At 48.0% G+C, this 23,392-nt stretch overlaps 1 protein-coding gene across 2 annotated transcripts in view; it reads left to right on the top strand.

Moving 5' to 3' along the window:
• Positions 1–23,392, top strand: part of MARCHF7 (membrane associated ring-CH-type finger 7) — a 966,353-nt gene that overhangs the window by 458,452 nt on the left and 484,509 nt on the right. The window lies entirely within an intron of this gene.

Here is a 23,392-nt window from a genome sequence, read left to right as displayed (position 1 = left end):
AGTACTGCTTAACCCTGGGCAAAGGTTCCATAGTGGTAGATCTGTGATATGGGTGAGGATTACTGATCTGTCTCCTTACTTCATCCCACGCCAACGCTATAATGGCTGCTGGGCTGAGCGCCCCAGGGTCTTTCCACAGTGGGGGTAGTACCAAGCAGCAAAGATCACGGTATTCAGTAGCATGGCGTTTAGTTTTTACATGTGGATGTGGAGGACCAACAGCAAACCAGTGAACTGCGTATTGGGCCTTGGCTGCCATCCTGTATTTCTCAAAGTCTGGGCCCGCCAGGCCACCCTGGTTTGATGGTCTTGTGAGTGTGGCCCATTTTAGTCTCACTGCTCCGGAATGCCACAGGAATTTGTTTATCTTCGTCCTCAGCTCATCGAACAGCGCGGTACCAGGCCTAATTGGGATATTCAGAAAAGCGGTACAGTAATTGTGCCAGTATTTTAAGGAGGGACACCTTGCCCATGAGGGTATTGGGCAGTTTAGCCCAAGTGCGCAATTTCGGCTTACGCTGCCGTAAATAGGATCCAAAGTTTTGAGAATACAGTGAGACTTGTTACCTCTAGATTGTATTCCCTCAGATATTTGGTTTTAGTAGGAGACCAAGGCATGTTGATTTCGATTGCTACGGGCTGGGCTTGGAGGATGTTTTACCCAGAGCTTCTGGACACATCCATCTGCCCACCCTGATGCCTTCCGATGAATGTGGACCTGCTTTCCTGTTCGGGAGGCCAGGAGAGGGTGTGGTTCTTCTATAAAAGCCACTGCTGTCCGTGCCACCAGTCTAGAACTGCATTTTGGGAATACATGCCAGGCTAGAAGATTTGGGAATTGTGGTTGTGTGTTGAGGCTTTCTAAGGTTATTTCCTTAAGTAGATTTCCTTCAGGGAACTGGGCCTCTACCTTCTCATGGTGGTTGGTTGTGTGCCGATTAGATCTGAGACTAGGGACAGGAGACATTAATCTTCGTCTGGGTTTTAAATTGCCTTTTATCACCATGTCCTTCATCAAACCTCTGTACTGATTTTACTAGTTAGCTAAAATTTCAGAAGGAAATAAAAGCAACATCCTAAGTCTGTGCAGGATATGATCCGGAGAACTGGTAGAGTTAAGCGATCTTAGTCGATCGAAATAGTTGACATTTGTATGGCGTCATCCTGTACTGCTCAACAGCGCAATAGATTATTCCGAAAATACTTAATGAAGACCAGTCTTCTTTCACTCATTTTCACACTTCATCCGGGACTTTGTCCAACAGGCCATTACTTCTTTGTGAATGCATATAGGGTTTTCTCAATGGATACCTTGTTGGCAGGATGTTCTGCTGTACAGGCATTCTCACTGGTACTGCATGTGTCTCAATTTCAACTTGATGCGGCGGATGATGCAGGATGGATCATAGCAGAGAACGCTCATCAAGCGGCATGCCAGGCTTAGGCAGTCATGGTTTAATCTAGACTCCAGCAACCCTCCTAAACATGCCAATAGAGCCAAATGTATTGTTTGGGAAGGCTATAGAGGCCTCCCTCAATAGTGCCAAGACGAGTATGACACTCTTAAATTCCTTGGGCAGTTAACTAACGGACCATATTCCTAACGGGGTTCCCCAAACTCCAGATTTTGGGGACATGGTGCGCAACGCTCCTCGGGCTACTCTCAGGGAGGACAGTCCTCGTCCTGGGGCCAATCACAAGGCCAAGGTTCCTCGTCCAACTTTCAAAGAGGGAATTAAAGAGGCAGAGGCAGAAGCTCACCAGGGAGAGGCTCGGCCCTTCCCAAACTATGACGGGCCGTTTTAGGTCCCCTCCCATGCCACTCCAGTAGGAGGCCGAATCACTCAATTCACCCATGCATGGGAGGGGATAACCTCGGACAAGTGGGTGTTGTCCGCCGTGGCAGGTGGCTATTGTATCGAGCTGGTACAAAGACCACCCTACCGCCTGCCGAGACAGAAGACGACAGCAGAAGAACAAACAATACTGCTGGAGGGAAATAAAGGCGCTACTCGACAGGGACGCCATAGAGATCGTCCCGACAAATGAGGTAAACAAGGGTATTGACCTTACCATGCGCCCAGTACTAGATCTGCGCCCTGCAAACAAATATGTCAAACCACAAAGGTTTTGCATCCTTGTCTTCCCGCCTCCGAGCCCTCTTCCCGCGTGGTTTCCTTGCAATTCTTGATCGCATGTGCTCCTCACACCTTCATCCTTGGCTACGCTCGCATCTGTGTCCTCTACCCGCGTGGTTCCTTCGCTATCCTTGATCGTGTGTGCTTCATGCCCCTTCCATCCTTGGTTTGCTCGCACCTACACTGCGTCTGCTCATCTCCTACCCCCCCTGAAGGCGCCTTCCTCCCTTCCCCTCGCTGCCAATTTCCCTGCCCCTGTTGTTACTCTGTGCTCTGCTGCTTCTTTCTTTAAAATATCATATCTGCTTTCTCTGACTGCTGTATATTTGTACTGCCTATTTCTGTATGTTTCACTCTTCTCCTTAGGTTCCCTTGTTCATTGTTCTGTTGCTTAGCCTCGCTCTGCCTGGTTGTTCCCTGTTGTGTTCCCTTTTCTGTCAGGTTCCCTCTGTTATTTGGTTTGTTTTCGCATCTACATGACTGCTCTTCTTATTTTACCTCAAGCCCATCGTGTATTTTAATTTTGTTCTGGTCTTTTTTCTGTTTGCACCCCTCCTCTTGTTCCCACCCCTAATGTCTCAACCCCCTTACCTTTGTTCCCCCACCCCCTCAACTCCCACTCCTTTCTCTCCTCTCCCTCTGCAAACTCTATGGTGCTCTCTCTCTCGTATGTTCTCTAACTGCTTCTCTATTGACAATACTTTCCTCATTACTAAGTCTGGTAGGAAGAAGTTCAAAAGGGATATCCTTGTCTCCAACCCAGGCCTCCCTATCGCTGATGCCTACACCAGCGCTTCCTCCAGACAGACCCTCACCAACATTCCCTTGGTCTTTCATTCGCCAGAACTATGGACTCTACATATGGTCTCTGTGCTATTTCCTTTTTTTCTCATTTATCGCGGCACCAGGTGGGAGGCCCTCCGAGCCCCCTTCGCTCCTCTAAGACCATCATTAATGTTTACCTAAATGGCACCTTCTTGCTCCAAGGCCCTCAGGCCAACCACCTCCTCTTCGATACTCTTCCTGTGCCTCGTCAACTTCCTTTCTTATCCTGCTGTCCATTCTTTCCCTTCTCCGCTCCTTTGCCTCCACCCTCTGGCACCTCTCTGGCTTACGCTACTTCTTCTCCGGCTGCACGGCTGTCTCGTGCCTCTGCCACCTCTCTGGTGCCTTCATCCTCCTACTTGGTGCCTTCATCCTCCTCCTTGGCTTCCTTGCCCTCTCCTCCTTCCTCTTCTGCCCACCCTCGGCCCCTACACTCCGCAGGGTGTACCTCTGACCTTTATCCCGCCACGTAAGTCGTTCGAGGGTTGTAACCTTCTCCACATTGACAGCTGAGCAAAAGTTGAGAGTGGCAAACACTCCTCCGACATCTGCCATCTCCTGGAAGAACTCGACCTTGATGTTCTTGGTCTTACCGAGACATGGTTCACGGTCCGATCTGTCATGAGTTTTGACACACTCCTCCCTGATGGCTGCAAGATCCTCTCCGCGCCCATATCCAACCGTCCCGGTGGGGGTGTAGCCTTGATCTTCCCGAAATGGATCCCTGCCTCTATCATTCCTATGCAGGTCTACTCCTCCTTAGAATGCCTGGTCTGCAGCCTCTCTCTCTCTCTCTCTCTCCTGGCCACTCTCTCACTGTGGCTATCTACCGGCCAACTGGTCATGTAACCTCCTTCTCTGAGTGGGCAGACCTCCCCTACTCCCTCCTGGCCTCCACTCCTCCTCCTCAGAGACCTCAACATCCACCTGGATGCTTCCTGTCCCTCCTCTGGACTCTTTTGCAACCTCTGCAATTCTTTCTCTCTCTATTCTTCCCTCTGGCCTGACTCACTCAGCAGGGCCCAGCCTGGATGTTCTGATCACCTCATACCCCCCCCCCCCTCTCTTACACTCTCACCACTCCTCCTGGAGTTCTCTCTCACTCTCTCTCTCATATCCTGACACAGCCCTTTTAACTCTGACACTCTTGATGTACTTGCCCCGGTCATGAGGATTTGCTTGAAGCCCAAAGCCAAGTGCAACTCTTGGTACTACTCAGACCCTGTCACCCTTAAACGCAAGTTTAGGATGGCTGAGAGGAAATGGCGGGCATCTTGTGTACCCTCTGACAAACTGGCCTGCTCCAAAGGCAGTACCAACTCTCTCTCCACACTAAGAGCTCACATCCAAGCTTGCGTCATTTAACAACTTGGCCGAACTCTTTAATATATGGAAGGAGCTGGCCAATCCTGCTTCAGTCTCTACCTCTCCTGTCTCCTGCCAGGCCCTGTGCACGGCTTTGGCTTCACATTTTATCTGAAAAACCGAGGACATCCTGTCCACCCACTCTTCCTCTCCTCCTACTTACTTTATTTTTTCCTCTACCTCTGGCCCTTCTGCTGCTGCCTCTCCTCTCTTCTCTTCCTTTCCTTTGTTCACCCCTGACAAGGCCTCTAGACAAGTCTCATCTAGGAAATCTCATCAAAACAGGTTCTTCCCTGTTCATCGAAAACCATCAAGGACCACAGACACCCTTGTTCTAGCCTTGGCCGACTTATGCAACCACTCTTTTGCCACTGGAACCTTCCCTTCCCCCCCGGCACTCTTGTACACCCTCTTAAGAAACCCTCAGCCGACCCCCTCCTGTCCGGCTAGCTATCGCCCGATCTCCGTTACTCCTTTTCTAGTCAAACTCTTGGAAAAGCCGGCCATCTATCAGCTTAAGCTTCACACCAAATCTGTTGGCTTTCTTTACGACCATTGGTCTGGCTTCAGAGCGACCAGAAGCACAGAAACTGCTCTCCTGTACATCTGTGAAGACCACCTCTCCAACCTTGATACTGACCACCCTTCTGTCCACATCCTACGCGATGGCTTTTCTGCTTTTGATACTGTCAACCATGCCATCCTGCTCCACCGGCTCCGTGATAACCTGGGTATCACTGATCAGGTCCTGGCGTGGCTGACCTCCTTTCTATCTGACCGACCCTCGCGGGTCCAACTTGGGTCATTCCTATTCTCCATCTCTCTGCCTGTGGTGTTCACCAGGGTTCTAATCTTTCTCCCTGGCTGTTCAACCAATACCTGGCACCTCTCGCCCACCACATAGCTGCTCTCTGTTCCAACTATCAGTGCTATGCGGATACTCGGCTCTCTTTCAGGCTCCCCTCAGCAGCCTCTTCTCCCTCTCTCATCCCAGATTGTCTGTCAGCAGTCCAGGAGTGGCGTGCCGCCAATGATCTCTGCCTTAATGCCAGTACGACAGAGATCCTCATCGGCACCTTCCTCTTCTGTCACTCTGTCAATCTGGGCCCACTTCCTGCCCCCACCTGTGAGGCTGAGAACCTCAGGGTCATCTATAACTCCACACACTCCTTCCCTCCTCACATCTCTGACTTCTCTAAGAAGTCAAACTACCAACTACACCTCATCAGAGGTATTACTTCTTCCTTTTATCACTTTCCTCCAGAAGCTCACGGGCTCCAGAGCTCTGGTTCTCTCTGGGCTGAACTACTGCAACAGCCTCTTTCTAAATCTACCTGCCCCTCTACTCTCTGTCCTCTACAACTCATCCAGAACGGGACTGCAAGACTTGTCCTTGGCCTCCGGTTCCAGAAGCACCTCAAGACCTTCCTCTTTGCTTCTGCCTTCTCTCTTCCTTTCCCGTGCTGATCTCATGTCTGATGCATGCACTGGCCACCTGGCTACCCTCTGAATTTGGGCCCAGGTCTTTGCCTGTCCAGCTGCTTACTCTCACTGCCTCCCTACACCCACTTGCACATGTGGTCTGTATCTGTAACCCTAGAGTCCCCTTTCCTGCACTTATTAGACACCTGTTGTCTGCACATCTACCACTCGCACTTGCCACCTGTTGGCTGCACTACTTGTTGTGTTCAGATTCCATGTCCTGCACTTGTCCATCCTCCTTATCCCCCCTCCCCCCACCCCACCCCTTTGGCACTTCTCATCTCTCTCCTGCACTTATCCAATCTCAATGTCTCTAGGCCTAGTAAGATCGCTGTTTTCTGTCCTCCCTCCGTTTCCCCTTCCTTGTCATGCTTTGAAACACTTGTATATAGGCGCGTTATAAATGCCATGTCATATTACCACGATCCATGAGGTGATTCCACTCCTGAAACGGGGAGACTACATGGCGACATTGGACATGAAAGATGCATACTTTCATATTTCAATGCACCATGCACACAAAAAATACCTGCGTTTCAGGATGGCGGGAGTACACTACCAGTTCAAAGTACTCCCATTCAGCATTGCCTCAGCACCAAGAGTATTCACCAAGGTACTTGCAGTAGTAGCGGTACACCTGCGCAGAAAGTCCATGCCAGTATACCCTTACCTGGATGACTGGCTAATCGCTGGGGAATCTCCTCAAATTTGCAAGTTAAATACGCAAAAGACAATAAACCTTCTCTTCAATCTGGGTTTCTCCGTTGAGAATAAAACAAGTCTACACCCTAGCCAGATAAAACCATTTCTAGGGGCTATTCTAAACACAAAGGAGGAGCTTGCATTCCCCTCAAACAAGAGAGTACAAAATATGCTGTTGCAGGTATCTCAATACAAGGTTGGTCGCCAGATAACTGTACACAAAGAAATATTTGGTTGGGATGATGGCCTCTTGCATTCATTTAGTTCTTCACGCGCGCCTGCGTCCAATGGAGGAATGGTTAGCGAAACGGTGGTCTCAGGCAAGCGGACAGTGGGATGATCAAGTGGTTGTTTTGCTAACCCTGGTTCAGTCTCTTCGCTTGTGGTCCCAGGACAACCTGTTAAAAGGAAAACATTTTCGCGCTCCACCAGCGCAAGCTATCCCAACTAGACGCCTCACTCGCCGGATGGGTGACAGCACACTTCCTCAATCACACAGCCCACGGACAGTGGACACACGCTACTGCCCAAAGACATAACCACTTCCTGGTACTCTTGGCGGTCCTCAAGGCTCTTCAAGCCTTTCAACAGTCAAACAGTGCAGGACATCAGACAGCACCACAGCCATGTTCTATCTGAACGAGCAGGGAGGCACGCTCTCTCTAAGTCTTTCCAAGCTATCCAAATAAATATGGAAGTTGGCATTCAAGTGGAACATGTTCCTAACATCACAACATGTTCCAGGGGAACTCAACTCTAAGCAGACACCCTCTACCTGAAAAATATGAGTGGCAACTCGACATATACCCTAGACAAAATATTCTCACTATAGGGTTACCCCCACTAGACTTGTTCACCACAAGGCTAAACGCACAATGCCCAGATTTTGAGTCCAGGTTTCCCCAGCCAGGGTCCAAGGTGGAAAGCCCTGTGGATAAACTGGTCAGGGATATTTGCTTACGCTCCTCCCTCTTATGCCCTCCCCACCCCCCGACACCACTCCTGAGCAGGATAGTGCGCAAGATGCACCAGGAACAAGTAACCCGATCCTGGTCGCTCTTATGTGGGCGAGACAGCCTTGGTTTTGAAGGCTTATATCTAACAATGCATGTATAACTAAATCCAAATAAATGGATGCACCCTTCTAGGGAATGAGACCAAGAGAGTAATTGCAAGTAAAACACATTTATATAAGATTAATGCAAGCAGCGAACTCTGCTGCCCAAGAGCGCTCTGCCAAACAATACACGGGCAGCACATTAAGAAGGCACACATCGTCAGCTGTGACGTTTCACATAGGTTACAAATCTTGGTAGTTGATTGGGGGTAGGCCTATGCCATACTCGATTACATAGGGGAGGTTGGATGCTAATTGTACGTTGCTCCTTTAGCTCCAGGCACATGTGGGTCTGCTGGGCTCATCTCCGCGGTGTGAAGGTCGGGTCAGAGGAGTGCTACATATCCATCACTCTAAGCTAGCACAACAGGAACTGATGGCATGAGACAAATGACAATACATACAATTAATGGGGGTACTTTCAGAACCCATTGGCAGATATATCGGCATTCTGACCCCTGTACCCAGAGGTTCATAAAACACAGTGCCCCAGACCCGAGCGCCTGTACCATGGGTTTTGATCTGCCTGATGCCTCATAATACGGACTATGGTGGGTGTCCCCATCTGGTCACTATGAGGGGTCAGATGTGTATCTGTATCAAAGAGAGGGGCATGGGCCTAGTGGACTGTGGCCTGGTGAGGTGGGGGTTGGTAGTGCATGCACAGGTTTGTGGAAATGGATGAGCATATGATTGGGGCCTGCTCCGGTCTCTCACAGTGCAGTGAGCTCATCTGTCCTCGGATGATACTGAATGTTGCAACAATGAATGGCTGGACTTATGTGAGAACAGGGCTTATGCGTAGCTGGCAGGAGGCAGAGGTTGCCTGGACTGTCTTTGCCAGGCGCAGGGCAGGGGAGAGACAGTATTTAGAGATCATTTTTGGGCTTGGTAAAAGATGGCGTTGGGTGTGTCACAAAATTGAGTTTCTAGGCATCAATACAGGCTTGGTTATTTGTTCATTTACTGCTGCTAGTTAGTGCGAATAACAGAGTGTCTCCCCCCTTTTTGGCATGTACGGGATAAATTTCGTGCGGGAATGTTGAGGGGGCGAAATAGAACACGTCTTCCCCCCAACATTGGCCACTTTTGTTACTAAAGCAAAGAATACTCTCCCCCAGTGCCTCTATGTTCCTCAGTCCTGCTTACTGCTTCCTCCCAGGTGGGCGTACCCTTTATAGGCATCTATGCTCTACACACGTTCCTCAGACTTTCCCCACGTCGTGCATATTCCTCAGGAGTACATGTCCTGTAGATACAGTCCCCATCCAGGACAACCCACACACGCTTTATAATTCTCAAGATCTTGGGGTTGTTTAATAGTAGTGTGATAGTAATTGTCGACTACATCCCCTCTATTATATATTGCCACAATTGGGTATTTGGGCTCATCACTCTCGTCAGTTTGTACTTGTGCTTCCCTAGGACCTTGAGGCATCTTCCCATTACTACTTTTGTTACCAATAGTCACCATCATCATCGCACTACTAGGAATCGCCTCTGCACAGCATCGACCCCCTAACTTACACACACAGAAGATCAGCAGGAGGAAGACGACGATGGGGACCAGCATTTTCACTGCAATCACAAGCCATGATGGTACCCAGTCGAATGCCATGCTGAACCAGTCACTTGGCTGGGTACCGCCCTCTTTTCTCATTCTCACTCAAGATCGTGTACTGCTGCAATTACGTGTGAAAGTGTCCCGGTATCAGCATCTGAAGAGGGGATAAATGTGCAACATGCACTCACGATTATTCGGCAAACACTGCCTTCCATAGCCCTGAGGATATCGAGCACATATCTGTTTTGCATTGTTATTAGTCTCAGTGCTCTCAGTTCTGCCTTGATGACGTTGAATCCCTCCTCAGTGTTGTTTGCCAGTTGAATCGGGTCTCAGCGGATGATCTGGAGCCACTTGGTGTTTGCTTGTGCTTGGATACTAAATGTCTCTGCTGAACTGAAAAGTTTATATTAGTCAGGTATCTGTGTCAGGAGGTCGGAAGAGTCCTTAGAGAGGTAGTTGGATGCTCTCTTTTTGCGGGACACTTGATGCTGCAGCTTGTCTTCTGATAGTATGTCACAAAAAGTACAATTGCCAGAGGCATGTACAGACTCTCATTGCATTTAATTGATTATACATCTTCAACTTCAATCCCTTCTTATAAAAGTCAGTCAATTGAGTATTGTGATTTCTTCTTTTTTTATTATTTTATTTTCTAGAAATCGTGTATAAAGACAATATACATTAAAATAATCATTTAAAGATTTGTGAAAATGTGCAGCTAGATTTATAGTAAATTTCATCATATTGACACAACACACCATACTGTGATCTCACACTCCAACTCATCCATATCAGCTTCATTCATACTCATTCAAAAACCAGTCATACTTGTGCAAAACACGCAATAGGAACAGGTCATACAATTAGACCTTCAATGCAAGATTTGTTGTCCATAAATGCATTGATAATTTGAAAGTTATGGCATATATTATGTTGTTAGTCTAATACAATCAAGTGCCACAAGCGTTTGGGCAAACAAAACAGTCGAGATCCTAAATTGAACTTGAGCTGTTACAATGTCGTCTCGACTTTCAGGCATGGTATTTGAAGTGATTTTCCTACCACTGCCATCATCGGGACATATAAAGAAAACTCAAGCTAGGATCATCTTGGTGTATGTTGAATCATTTGGCCAATCATTTCTCAGCCTTATCCAATTTTTACTTGGCAGTGTTCCTTTAGACTGTATCCATCCAAGCCGGAAGGGTTATTGTCTCTATTTGCCAACAGCGGGTGAGTCCGATAAGTGTGGCACGCTCCTCATTCGTTGGATCTTACTTACTCTTTGCAGCGTCTTTTTACTAGGGATCTATTCTAATTCCATCTCATAATTGTAGACTGGTGCTGATGGAAGGGAGGAAGCAGGAGTTACAATCACAATACCGGTCCAGATGGTAGTGTTGCTGACTGATTACCAGCATAGCCTGAACCAATCTCTGGATGTACATGTCCACCGCTTATAACTTTCCTTCTGTGACAGTATGTCATAGATGGGGGGGGGGTGTGCTTCATTCGTTGGTTGCTGTGCCAGTTGCGGTCTGTTGGCCACCCCTTAAACCCGGACATGCTTTTCCGGTATCGCCAGCAGTGCAGAGTGCAGCGTTGCCAGAGCACAGTAGCCCCTCCATGATGACGCGAGGTGCAAGTATGCCTGTTTGCCACGCACCCAGTAATGGTCCATCAGGGCGGCAGTTACTTTTCGCATGTCAGGGATAACAAAGGATCTGTTACAGAGGGTGTTTGAACCCATGGTTACTCTTCCTTCCCTATGAAAGCACAGTTCATATTTTTCTTAGTGCTAGATCTTGATCGGTTTTTCGAGTGCAGTGACCCATGTCAGCTTTGTCACGTGTTGATTCCAGTTCTGGGCGCATGTCATCCATAAATTTCAGTCTCTAATCTGATAAGCCACGCAGTGCTTCAGCTTTGCACACTGTTGGGCAAAGTTTGTATGCAGTACCCACTGGGACCGCTGCACACAACTCAACCCAACCTTTGGTATAAGCTTGTACTACACTGTTCTGGTAGCGTGTTGAGCAGCCAGGCTTATCTCAAGAGGGGTCAATGTGAACTGTAAATTACACAGATTTACAGTTACAGGAATTCAAATAAACTTACACTCAAGGTTTCTTTCATAAACAATTATTAATTTATCAGTAAGTTGGAATAATCCTTCAGAAGGGAGCAATATAATAACACAAATACACTTCAGTACTGTACACTCTTAGTTTCTAAATCAGTAAAGACCCTTTTGGGATGGCCCACAGACACAACCTACACCCATAGGCGACTTCAATAACTAGGGTGATGGGGACATTATTGTCTTACTGTTGGCATTTAGAATACTCTTAGAAGTTGGCAAAAAGAAGAGGTTATTGAAACAAGAGACCACAAATATCCTTAAGCAGGCAAATACTTTTGGATCCCCCAAGAAGAGTCATACAATTCAGTAGGATAAGCCAAAGTCAATGGGCAAAAGTCTTGTATAGGATGAAGCACTTCTGGTAAGTAAATGGAAAAGTATTTGCACAAGTCCTTGGGAGTCTTTGATGAAAAGAAGAATCAAATGTAGGGCCACAAGCTGATTAGACTTGTGAGTTGTAGAAGTTGTAAACTCTCTACAGTAAGAGTTAAGTTCTCTGACTTTTTACAGTACCTTAGAAATGACGAAAAAGATGCATCTAATAACTTCTGTTCCTGTGCAGCTCTGCAGATCTCGCTGTTCCAGTGCCTCAGTCGTGGGGACAAGAGGGAGGATGTTGGGGGACTCCTGCGATGCACTGGGACGGTCAAAACTCGCAACAGGCAAGCTACACTTTCAGTGGCTGTTCAGTGTTTCAGCTCCTCACGTCTACCGCAAATAACACTGCGGTTCCTGGCTGTCGAGGTGTACTTTCCTTGCTTCTGGGGACCCTCACTCTGTTGAGGGGGGCCCAGTCTCGGTCAGTCCTGCTTCTTGGGAGTCCGGAGGATCTTCCAAAAGCTCTAGGCCAGCTTAAAAGCAACGCACAAAATCTGGTTTCCAGCAGTAACTCTGTGGAAATTCAACCAGCTCTAAGATGGATGTCCAGGTGGTTTACTTCGGAGTTGATTGGTCCCACCAACTCAAGGGGAGAGGTCGTCCATGCAGGGCTTCTCCGTCGATGGAAACCTGACGTTTCGTCACTGCAGCAGGGCTTCACTGGGCAAACCCACGGTCCAGGAGTTTCAGCAGGCATCCTCTTCAAGTTGTTCTTCGGTTCCTTTGTCCAGTGTTTGACTCTGCCTTCCAAGCCAAAAGACTTGCCTTTTATTCTGTTCTCTCCCATTCATTCTACCCTAGGTGTCAGTCAGCCAGCAGGGTGGCTGTCCGTGCCAGACAGTCAGCTGGCCAATCACAACAGAGTGCATTTGGGTCTCCTATGAGAATAAGCACATGGAGTTTGGGGCACCTGCCTCACTTGCTGCCTACCCCAGACACTCTAGAGTCAGAGGTGGGCTTCATTTGTGAATCCCGCCAAAGGCAAAATGAATTAAGAGACCAAACCTGGTTTGGCACACAGAGTAAATCTCAAGAAGGACCTTCCACAAAGAAATGGTTAAAAAAGACGACCGGGGGCCATTTTGACAAAGATGGCTCCCGTGAGTGCTTTACTGTAGCTGCGAACGCAGCCTGCAGTAAATACACTCCATGGTAGTTCAAACTAAATGTTACATGAGAAGCTAGACAAAGGGGATACTAGGTAACCCCTCCAGCACTCTATTGTAAGATAGTGTGTGCTGGGTCTAGAAAGTTACAATGGTAAGTGAAGTCAATTTCACTTTACTGTTCTGGGAAACAGTAGTTTATCCCAGAGAAGGTAGTTAAACCGTTGGGAAATCTGAAAGACTTTCCTGTGTCACTGCACTATAGGTGCTGTTGGACACAATGTAGATGATGATGCCTATGGAGTTTGACTCCAGAACCAAAGGAAAAACCCAGTGTGCAAAATCACATTAAAATACATGAGAGAATGGGGAAAAAAGGGTCACACTCTCTTGAGGTTAAATAAATCAAGTCCTCAAAATCCAGCAAAGTTGCAGGGGGTCTTTAAGGTGGAGGGAATTAGAATATTTCTGAGAACTCTCCCTAACACACACGACAGTTGCATCTTGCCATTTATTTTCTGCGAACATTGTCCCTTTTATCGTGAAAAACAGTTCCTTGAAGCAAGTTGCGCCTTCAGGCTTTTTCTTGCATATTTTCCCATCTGGAGAGAGCAGTTGTAGTTTTACTGTGTCTACCTTGAAGGGGCTCCTGATTGTACATAGTGCGAGATGAACGAGACATTGGGCTTCTACTATTGGGGTTTCTTGAGGTACCAAAACCTTGGGAGTTCCTGACGCATGAGGTATCAGTGAGCCCACACGCTCATGTCAGAGTACCATTTGTTAGACTGGTCCGGATGGCGGAGGTCCTCTGCCTTATCCAACTCCAATCCGTGATACTCATACTTATGCTGTTGCACTTGACCCTTCCTTCTACTGACCAATCGATAACTATCAAATGACCTTTTGGACCGTTTATGTGCAATACCTGGGAGTCTGTGTGTGTGTTCTTGATTTTTAGGCGGTAGATTGGGAAAATACCAGTATTCATATTTCCACTTGTCAATGTTGGGAACTTTGGAGGGCACTTGGCGTAACAGTGGGGAACATATACACATCATAAACAGTTGAGGTAGGTTTCTCGGTTGGCTGTGAAGGCAGTTTGTGATATTTTAAACATTGTTGGAGTGGATAATTCATCATTATGTACATAAATCCCTCTTTCATTTTCATCATTTACCACTAGCCCAGGCTGTGGGATTACTTATGTGTGATTCTTGTGTACGGTAGTGAGATTTGGCGCTGCATTGTGGTCCCATATTAGTTTTCCTCATCCCATATTAAATGTCCCGCTTCCCTTAGTTTTCACCCTCACCCCTTCTTTTATGTCTCCCATCATAAAAGATACACCCCAATATATTCCTAGTCCTAACATTATGGTAGAGAAGACAATAACTGTAAAATACAACCCTCATTCATAACTGTATGCCCTAGTGGCACTTATTTTATTCCTACAGCTATTTGAGTTCTAACAGTTGTAAGTGGCGTTCTCTCCAACATCGTAGCACCTATAGAGAGGAACATAACGGGGACAGGGGTTAATAAAGTTCGAGATTGAATAAGATACGAGAGCCGTGGAGAGACAGAAGAAAGCATGGAAATGGGTGTGTAAGAGCGAAAGAGACAATTTTTCACTTCATGACATCACATTTTACTATATATCTTACTTTATTTACATTTGCATTTTTTTGCCACCTTTTCTGTTTACTCTTTTTTTTCTGTATCTCCTTTACTGCTGCCTCTTTCATTTTCTTGCGCTGTCTCTGGGGTTACACATTTGTGCTTTTATTATATCCGGTAAGTGCACCAAATACTTCACCCCTTCACCGCTAGTGGTGAACAGTAACTACTTCATAGGGACTGTAGAATCTTGGTGAGTTCCCCCGCGGACAAAGCTACGGACTTGCACTAGTTCGCCAGACATCAAAGTCTTTGTTGGGCTGCCTGCTGCGGCAGTAGTAGTGTCTGTCTCACTTTCTCTTGTAAGTGGTGGGGCAATCTGTTTTGCAATACTTCTTACTGCTCTTGTGAGCTTTGTGAGGTGCTCTTTGAAGTCCTCACCCAACACTGTCGCTGTTCTGTGTGCATCTGACATTCTCCTTACTGGTCACAGTTGCGCCTGCATAGGTTTACCAGTCACTATCTCATGGGGGGACAAGTGGTGGTCCTTGCTAGGCTGTGTGCGCAACTGGAATAAGGCCAATTGCAAACAGTAGACCCAGTTCTTTTTTGAGGGTGTGACATAGTTTGCACAATCTGCTTTTAAGGTGGCTGTTGATTTTCTCGACAACCCCATTCGCTTGCAGGTGGTAAATGGAACACATCTTACGTTCTATTCCCAATAATGTGGTTACTTCCTTGAAGAGGTAATTTACAAAATGTGTTCCGTTGTCGGATCGTATGACCTCGCATATAACCCAACGTGGGAACACTTCTCTCACTAAAAATGTTGCTGCACACTCCGCGTGTGGGTGGGCGCAGGGCCCTGCTTCCAACCAATGTGAAGAGACCACCACTATCCAGTATCTTGCTCCATTACACCTCTGTCCCATGTCTGCATAATCAATATGCAGCTCACGCACGGATCCAGGTTATTCATTCATTTAGTAACTCTGCATGTTGTACTGGGGTCCCATCAGCCCTTCTTAACCACCTCCTTCGAATGGATTGTGTCCTCTCACGTATTTCTCATCTTTGATATCCATATCTTCAGCTTTGCTGCTTCGAAGAAAACAAATTCCACACCAAAGGGCGCTGTGCTCGATGTCATGTTGATGTCCCTCGAGGGTTGCCGGTGGGGGTCGATGTCCTCAGCAGTACAAATGGCTGGAGCTGCGCCTGTTGGCTTCAGTTTCGTTTTTTCCAAAAGCTTTGCTTCGACTGTTGAACGGCGCGCTTCCGTCAAGAAAAGTCTTCTTCCAACCCTTTGACCCCAAGGTCTGGTTTAAAAAAAATGCCATGACTGCTGGGAGAAGATGTCCATATCGATCCCCACTGGGTTTGCCTGGTTTCCGAACACCGAACGGATGACTGCAGGTCCTGTCGAGCCATGACAGAAAAAGCTTGCAGGGAGCGCCGAGGTAAACTGGCTGCGGGAAAGGCAGCTTCCAAATCATCTTCGAAGAGGGATAAAAAGTCTGAGGAGTTTAGGGACTCGTCCCGGCGCAAAAAGTCTCAGTTGAGGAGTCGGTCGAGGCAATCTTCGTCTTCATCGAAGAAGGTGAAGAAGAGACGCCATAGGTCTCCTTCTACCTCTTCGTCTGATTCCTCTACCGAGGTTTTCAGATGCCCAACCAAGAATGATTACCCTGGAAAATGGGATGCTTTCAAGAGTGAAATGTTGTGTATATTCGAGAATGCGGCCTCGACCCCTTTGAAGGAAACACGCACAAGCCATGCACCGGTCGCTCCTTCCGACGACTTAGGGAGGTCAAAGACTGCCATGGCAATGCAGTGTCAAGCCGGCGAGTCGCTCTCGATCAGATGAGTAATCGTCGAGGGAATCATCTCGAACGTAGTCCTTCTCCGATACCTCTGAAAAAGAGCAAATTGCTGACGGGGTCAAACCTGTCGACGCTTAAGTCAATGGCATTGTCAAGCAAAACAGCGCTATTGCTGAGACCTTCGTCGACACTGCTGTCGAAGGTTTCATTGACTCCATTGTCAAAGGCACTATCAATGCCTTTGTCGAAGTCTGTGTTGGTGCCTTCGACAATCACTTCGACCCTTTCGAGGCCTCTGCCCAGTACAGAAAAGGTTTTTAAACCTACGCTAAAGAAAGACTTTCAAATCTATGGCATCAATTTAGAGGATTCTCCATTTTTTGGCTTGCCTTACGGCACACAAAATGCCCCTGAGGAACTTATTGATCAGGAATCAAAGATCACTAATCTTTAAGATTGCCTCCAGTCGGCTAGTGGTGTAGACACTTCGCCGGAGCTGGAATTCGGCCGGCCTGATCCAGCTGAGCCTGCAGATTCTGCATACAGGTCCCTCATGAATAGTCATTGAGTACATGGGAAGGAGCACAAATTGTCCCGCCTATGAGCAAGACAATATGACGGATATACTAAATAAAAGCTCTCAGGAGGACCCAGTATTACCCTTTCATGCAGCCCTTCAGAGGAAGAGACTGGACCTGCTGTAAACAGGAACTTTGTCAGAAAATATAGCCCTTCTATTATTGATCCGGACTATTTGACCAAGCACCCTACACCTGAAAGCTTGGTGGTTCAGGCGGCAACATCAACCAGGCAGTCTGCTTACCCCTCTAATCCCCCGGATAGGGACGACAAGAGGGTTGATGCCTGGGCTCGGAAGATGTTCTCATCGGGCTGTATGGCCTTGAAGTCGGCCAATGTTACTTGTACTCTTTTGAGGTTTACTTATACCCTGTGGGAATGTATTAGCATGGCGGCTGAGCACATTCCGGAAGGCAAAGAGAGGGACGGCTTTGCGGCTATAGTGAAGGATGGAAAGGAGGCAATGGGGGATTGTCTCCAGTCAGGACTGGACATTGCTGACAGTATAATCAGGTCCCTGGCTTCTAGCACCGTACTACGCAGATTTGCGTGGTTGAGAAAGTCTATCTTTGCATGGGATGTGCTGGCCAGGCTTCTCAATATGCCCTTTGATGGCTTGAGGTTGTTCGGCAGCAAGGCCGATGAGTCTGGAGAAGCTGCAGACTTCCAAGGCAGCGGCTAAATCACTTGGCGCCTCCATACTTCAACCTGAACAGCAACCCTATTCAGGCTCATCTTCCTGGAAGGGTCGTCCTTTTCGTTTCTATTCCTCATTTGGAAATGGAAGAGGACAGGCTGGACAAAGGGTACAAAGAAGATTCCCTCGTGGTGGACAAGCAAGTGGTGCTAACTCAGCCCCAGCAGCAGCATCTTTACCCTCTGCTGCTGCAGACGCCTCTAAGCGACTCTGAGGTCTTGGAATATGTGGGAGGAATACGTGGGAGGAACATCCAATCGAAAGAACGCTACCAGGGGTAAGTAACTTGTTCTTCTCCAGCGGGACAACCCTGCATGTATGGTGGTGGTAACGTATGCTGAATCAGAGTATATTCTTACTGTGCATCCCTTTGCTGCATGTAATGCTTCAGTAAGTGCTACCAACTGCTGTGTGTGCTGAATAGTGCATTGGTAGGCGCTTTTGTACCAGAATCTCATACTTGCCCCTCCTCCAATCTCACTACTGAACCCACATGTTTTTCACCCATTTCTGGACAGGTGGATGCTGATACATCTACAAAGAACACCCCCATCTTCTAAGGCGTTTACATTAGCTTTGGGAATGTCGTCCCCTTCTCCCTCATAAATTGCACAATCATGATTTTGCATATCCTCTACCGTGCATCGCTCTGTGAGGAATGTGGCTGGGTTTACTGTTTTGCATCGTATTAAGTGAACATTTTTGCTTGGAATGATTACCTCATAGGCTGATGCTCTCTGTGTGGTGAGCGTATATTTTGATCAATAGTTTCATTTTTCTCAATAGCGAAGGCAGCGGCTGCAAGAGCTTGTTTGCAAGCGAAGTGCCCCTCCATCATTGAATCAAGAGTGCCACTGTAATAAGCTAGTGGCCCAAGGATGTTTTCTGTGTCAATACTGCTGTCATTACTGTGCCGTTTGAATGCGATAACAGGAAGAATTGCTGTTCATAATCTGGCATGGCTAGGACGGGAGCTGTACATATCGGTTCTTTTAGTGTCGTGAAGGCAGTATGCATTTCTGGGTTGCATGTAATTGGTGTTTTGTCTTTCTGTGCTTCTTTTAATCCTTGCAATAGGGGTCATGTGTAGGCGGCATAGTCCAATATCCATGCTCTAAAATAGTTGCAGATGCCAAGAAACTTCTGCATGTCCTTATCCGTATGGGGTCTGGCCGCGGCGTGCACTGTCTCCTCCCTGTTGGATATTATCCTTTTACCATCTTTTGAAATCAGTTGGCCCGAGTACAGGACCTCGGTCAAACAGTACTTCAGTTTATTTTTGTCTACTTCTTCTGGGCCAGTAATTTGAGCAGGGCAATAGTCCTTAAGGCATGCTTCCTCTCCCTCTCTGCATATCATGTGGTCATCAATGCACTGAATAATGGTACTCTGAATGTCAATATTGCCGAGGTCTTCGTACAATAGTCTGTTAAAAATGCTTGGGCTTTCGCAGTACCCCTGGGCTAATCAGTGATGTTCCTACCTTTCCCCTCTAGTGTAAAGGCTGTGAGATATTGGGAGCCTGGGACAAGAGGCAATGAGAAAAAGGCGTTTTTCAGGTCCACCACAGTGAAATGTGTAGCCTGCTTTGGAATGCTGCACAAAATGGATGCCGGATTTGGGACGAGGGGGAGCTCCTTTTGGACAATATAGTTACGTGGGTGGAGGTTTTGGACAATACGCCATGACCCCCCTTTCGCTTTCTTGATGGGGTACACTGTGGTATTACATGGATAATTGAACGGACAATGATGTCTTGTTGCAGTAATGCATGTATGGTCTCTTTTATTCCCTCCTCCGGCTCCCTTGACGGGATACTGCCTTACCCTTGGCAACACTGCACCTGGTTTGAGTTTGATGTTTATTGGGGGGTCACTTCTCTTAATAATCCTACATCATGGGGGTTGTGGTCCACAAGAATTGCGGTACCTGCTGCAGTTCCGCGTCACAAAAAGATGGCGCCCAGAATGTTCACCAAGTGCCTGGCTCCGAAGGCGGCTTACCTCCACAGGGAAGGGACACCATGTTTATCCGTACCTGGATGACTGGTTGGTCAGGGGGCAACACGTCAGCGGACGGCAGAGTCTCTCCGTAGCTATGCTCCTGTTACAGCATCTGGGCTTGGCGGTCAACTTTGCCAAATCTTGTCTGACGCCCTCCCGGGACTTGATTTTTCTAGGAGCACAGTTTCATACACAGCTCAATCTGGTGAAGCCATCGGTCGAAAGAATAGAGAAACGGTTATCCCTGGCAGGCTCCTTTGGGCCGGGGACATCGGTCTTGGTCCGCGTATACATGTCACTTCTTGGCAGTATGGCATCCTGCATCCCACTCACCCCGAATTGTCAGCTTTTCATGCGGCCAGTGCAGGAGTTTCTCGCCTCAAGATCATCACAGGTCCTCTGTTCCTGGTCCGACAAGGTTTTCCTCTCACGGGCCCTGGCAGACGTCCTGCAGTGGTGGACTCGTTCTGACAACATAGTGAGGGATATGCCCCTGGTGGGACCGGATTTTCAGTACACTATTGTGACGGACGCTTCCCAGGTGGGTTGGGGGGGGCGCACCTTGACCAGTTTCAGGTTCAAGACCTGTGGAACCTCAAAGAGGTTTCATTACACATCAACATTCTGGAGTTGAAGGCAGTACACTGGGCACTGAAGTCTTTTCTGCCCCTCATTCAGGGCTCTGTGGTGCGGATTCTGACAGACAACCCCACCATGATGTTTTATCTGCGCAAACAGGTTGGCACGCATTCACAGCCCCTGTCCCAGCAGGATCAAGCGGTCTGGCACTGGGCCATTGCACACAGGGTTCGTCTCGTGGTGTACTATTTGCCAGGGCTTCAAAATGTTTGTGAATGCTCTCAGCAGAGAAACCGCTCAGATGCACGAATGCCGGCTGAAGGAAACTCAGGTGGCGAGGATATTCAAGAAATGGGGGACTCCCCCTCTGGACTTATTCGCCAGCCCAGAAAACAAGCAGTGTTAGGGCTGCTCCGCTACTGCTACCACATTAACAGTGTAGTACGGGCTTGTACCAAAGGCGAACTTGTATTACCACTTGTACTCTTAATTGTGTGTAGTGGTCCCTAAAGGCACTGCACCGGATTCTGCCTAACAAGCAGTGCTGTCTCTTTGCAAGCAGGGTGGCTCATCCGGACCCGAAGGGGGACGCATTACCGTGGATGGGCTTGTTCGCGTACGCGTTCCCTCGGTTTCCTTTGATCTGGAAAACTATCCGGATGGTGCGCAATGTTCCGTGCAAGGTAATCCTGGTGGCCCCATTCAGGCCCATACAGACCATACAGACCTGGTTCTCAGACTTTAGTCACCATAGCAGTGGCCCGACCCTCTTCATCTGGGGTCAGTTCCGGATCTGCTGCCGTAGGACGGAGGAAAGTTGTTGCATCACGACCCAGGATTGCTCAGCCTTGCAGTGTCGCTCCTGACCACTCTGAATTTGGACACTTAAAGCCAGACTGTCGCTGCATCTCTACCAACGTGTCTTACGGTCGAAAGTGGAAAGGGTTCTGTGCCTGGTGCTCGAAGCAGCCGAACTTGCAACCATTACATGTTTCGCTGCCGCAACTTCTGCTGTATCTTCCGCTGTTGGCAAAGGAGGGGGGGGGAGGTCTGGCGTGGTCTTCGCTCAAGGTCCACTTGGCTGCCATCTCCAGGTTCACGAGGCAGTGCAATTCTACACCTCTGTTCAGCGACAGATTAAGCATTTCCTGAAAGGCCTTTTCCGGACATCCCCTCCACCCCCCCCAAGAAGACGTTTCCTTCGGTTTGGAGTCTCAATGTGGTACTCTCGGCCCTCCTGAAACCACTGTTTGAGCCGATGTCCACAATGACAGTGAAGTTTCTCATGTGGAAGGTCGCTTTTCTAGTGGCCATTACGTCTGACAGGCAGGTTTCCGAACTTCAGGCTCCGGTCGTCGACCCGCTGTGTCTGCATTTCATGAGGGGCTACGAATCCTCACTTTATTCCTAAGATTCCGTCGAGTTTCACAAAAACAGTACGATAGCCTTGCCCACATTTTTTCCAAAGGATACCACTCCAGCAGAGAAAGCGCTGCATTCCTTGGATGTCAAGAGGGCTTTGAAGTTTTATCTCGACAGGACTCGGTCCTTCAGGACATCGAGGCAATTATTTGTGGCTTTCTGCCCCTCCAACAGGGGCAAGGCGATTTCAAAGAAAGGACTTTCCGGTTGAGTATCTACAATTTCCTTCTGCCATGAGAAAGCTGGCAAGCCTTTGCGGTCCACTCCCGGGGCCAATTCTAGAAGGTCCGTGTCGTCGTCAGCGGTGCTGTGGGCGAGCATACTGCTCAGTGAGCTTTGCCAAGCAGCGACATGGGCGGTGCCGCATACCTTCACCAGACACTACTGTCTGGGACAACAGCATGCGGAGGATGTGCAGATGGGGAGTGCGGTGCTCCAGCACCTGTTTCAATAAGGTAGGCCCTGCAGCTTCCGGGGTTTTGGTTTTACTAATGTTTTCGGTCCTCTTAGCTGAAAATTGATGTTTTCTATTGTTGGTTCAGGTTGCCTGGGGCAGGGGTATTGTTTGCGTGTTCTGCACCTCTAGGTTCTTGTACTGCTATGTAGTCTATTCACATCATGTGAATCCATGAAAGATCCAGTGCTGTAGAAGGGAGTCGTTTCTTATCTGTAACTCCATTTCTCCAGCATTGGTATCTTTCATGGATTCACATGCGCCCTCCAGCCGCCCCTTCAGGCAAACATTCTTTTTGGGTTTCCTCCATTTTGGGGAGGTTAAAATCTGAAGGGAAGCTGCGGGGGCGGGGCTATTTATACTGGACGTCCTATTGGTGTAACCTAAAGCACCCATAAAGACGTCGATAGGACGCTCGGTGTCAGTTTTCCATAGGAAAACTGCTATATATTAAAGTTACTGAGGTTCCCCAGCCTGATGACTGGAACTATTCACAGCATGTGAATACACGAAAGATACCAATGCTGGAGAAATGGAGTTACAGGTAAGAAACAACTCCCTTATAAGCCTATTGTCTTCTAATGGGAGTATAGGGGTAGGTGAGAAGCTCTGTAACCGACCCCCCAATATTCTGATTCTGAGGTTGCGTTTCCGGTTTGCAGGTTCTAGCTGATCTCTGGTTGGTGTCTTTCACTGTTGTAAGGTCTCTCGAATGAAGAATACAGCAAAACTCGATGCAGGACCCCTCTCAGGACTGGACTCGGGTCAGGTAAACTATTTTGGACGGTGGTCACTGCAGCACGATGACGCAAAGGCACTCGACTGCAATGGTCTGACTTTACCTCCTATCTCGGGTCCCCTTGAAGTTAGGAGGCCAAAATCTTGCAGAGGTTACCAGAAAAACCACAAAGGACTCCAGGACTCAGCGCCAATGGAAAAAATTGTTTAATAGCATGGGCTGTATCAGTCGTAGCTATGTATATAGACAATAGCCCTCCACTAGATAACGCGTTTCGGCTCACACAAAGCCTTTATCAAATCAGGGCCAAATTTAATGTGCTGATCCTTATGACTGTTGTCCGATATGCAATAATAGGGACAAATCCCAAAGACAGAGTTTTAACCCTCCGGTTACACTCGCATCGGCTGCTCAATAGGCCATTGGTGCTGAGTCCTGGAGTCCTTTGTGGTTTTTCTGTTTTTTCATGGACTGTATGGGCTTAATACCCATCCGAATCCAGTGACAGTTAATGTGACTTAGTGAACCGACTATTATCTGTGCGTGACAATTAATGGGGATTGTAAGGAGTCGCCTGCTTGATCAACTTTGAAAATAAGTCTTGCAGAGGTTAGTCTCGTAGGACCAGCTGAGGATCCCCTAAGTTTCAAGTC

The sequence above is a fragment of the Ambystoma mexicanum genome, chromosome 9, assembly GCF_040938575.1.
Source record: "Ambystoma mexicanum isolate Mex_15411 chromosome 9, UKY_AmexF1_1, whole genome shotgun sequence".
Taxonomy (NCBI): domain Eukaryota; kingdom Metazoa; phylum Chordata; class Amphibia; order Caudata; family Ambystomatidae; genus Ambystoma; species Ambystoma mexicanum.
The sequence above is the reverse complement of the archived record's forward strand: the minus strand, read 5'-3'. Positions and strand labels throughout refer to the sequence as shown.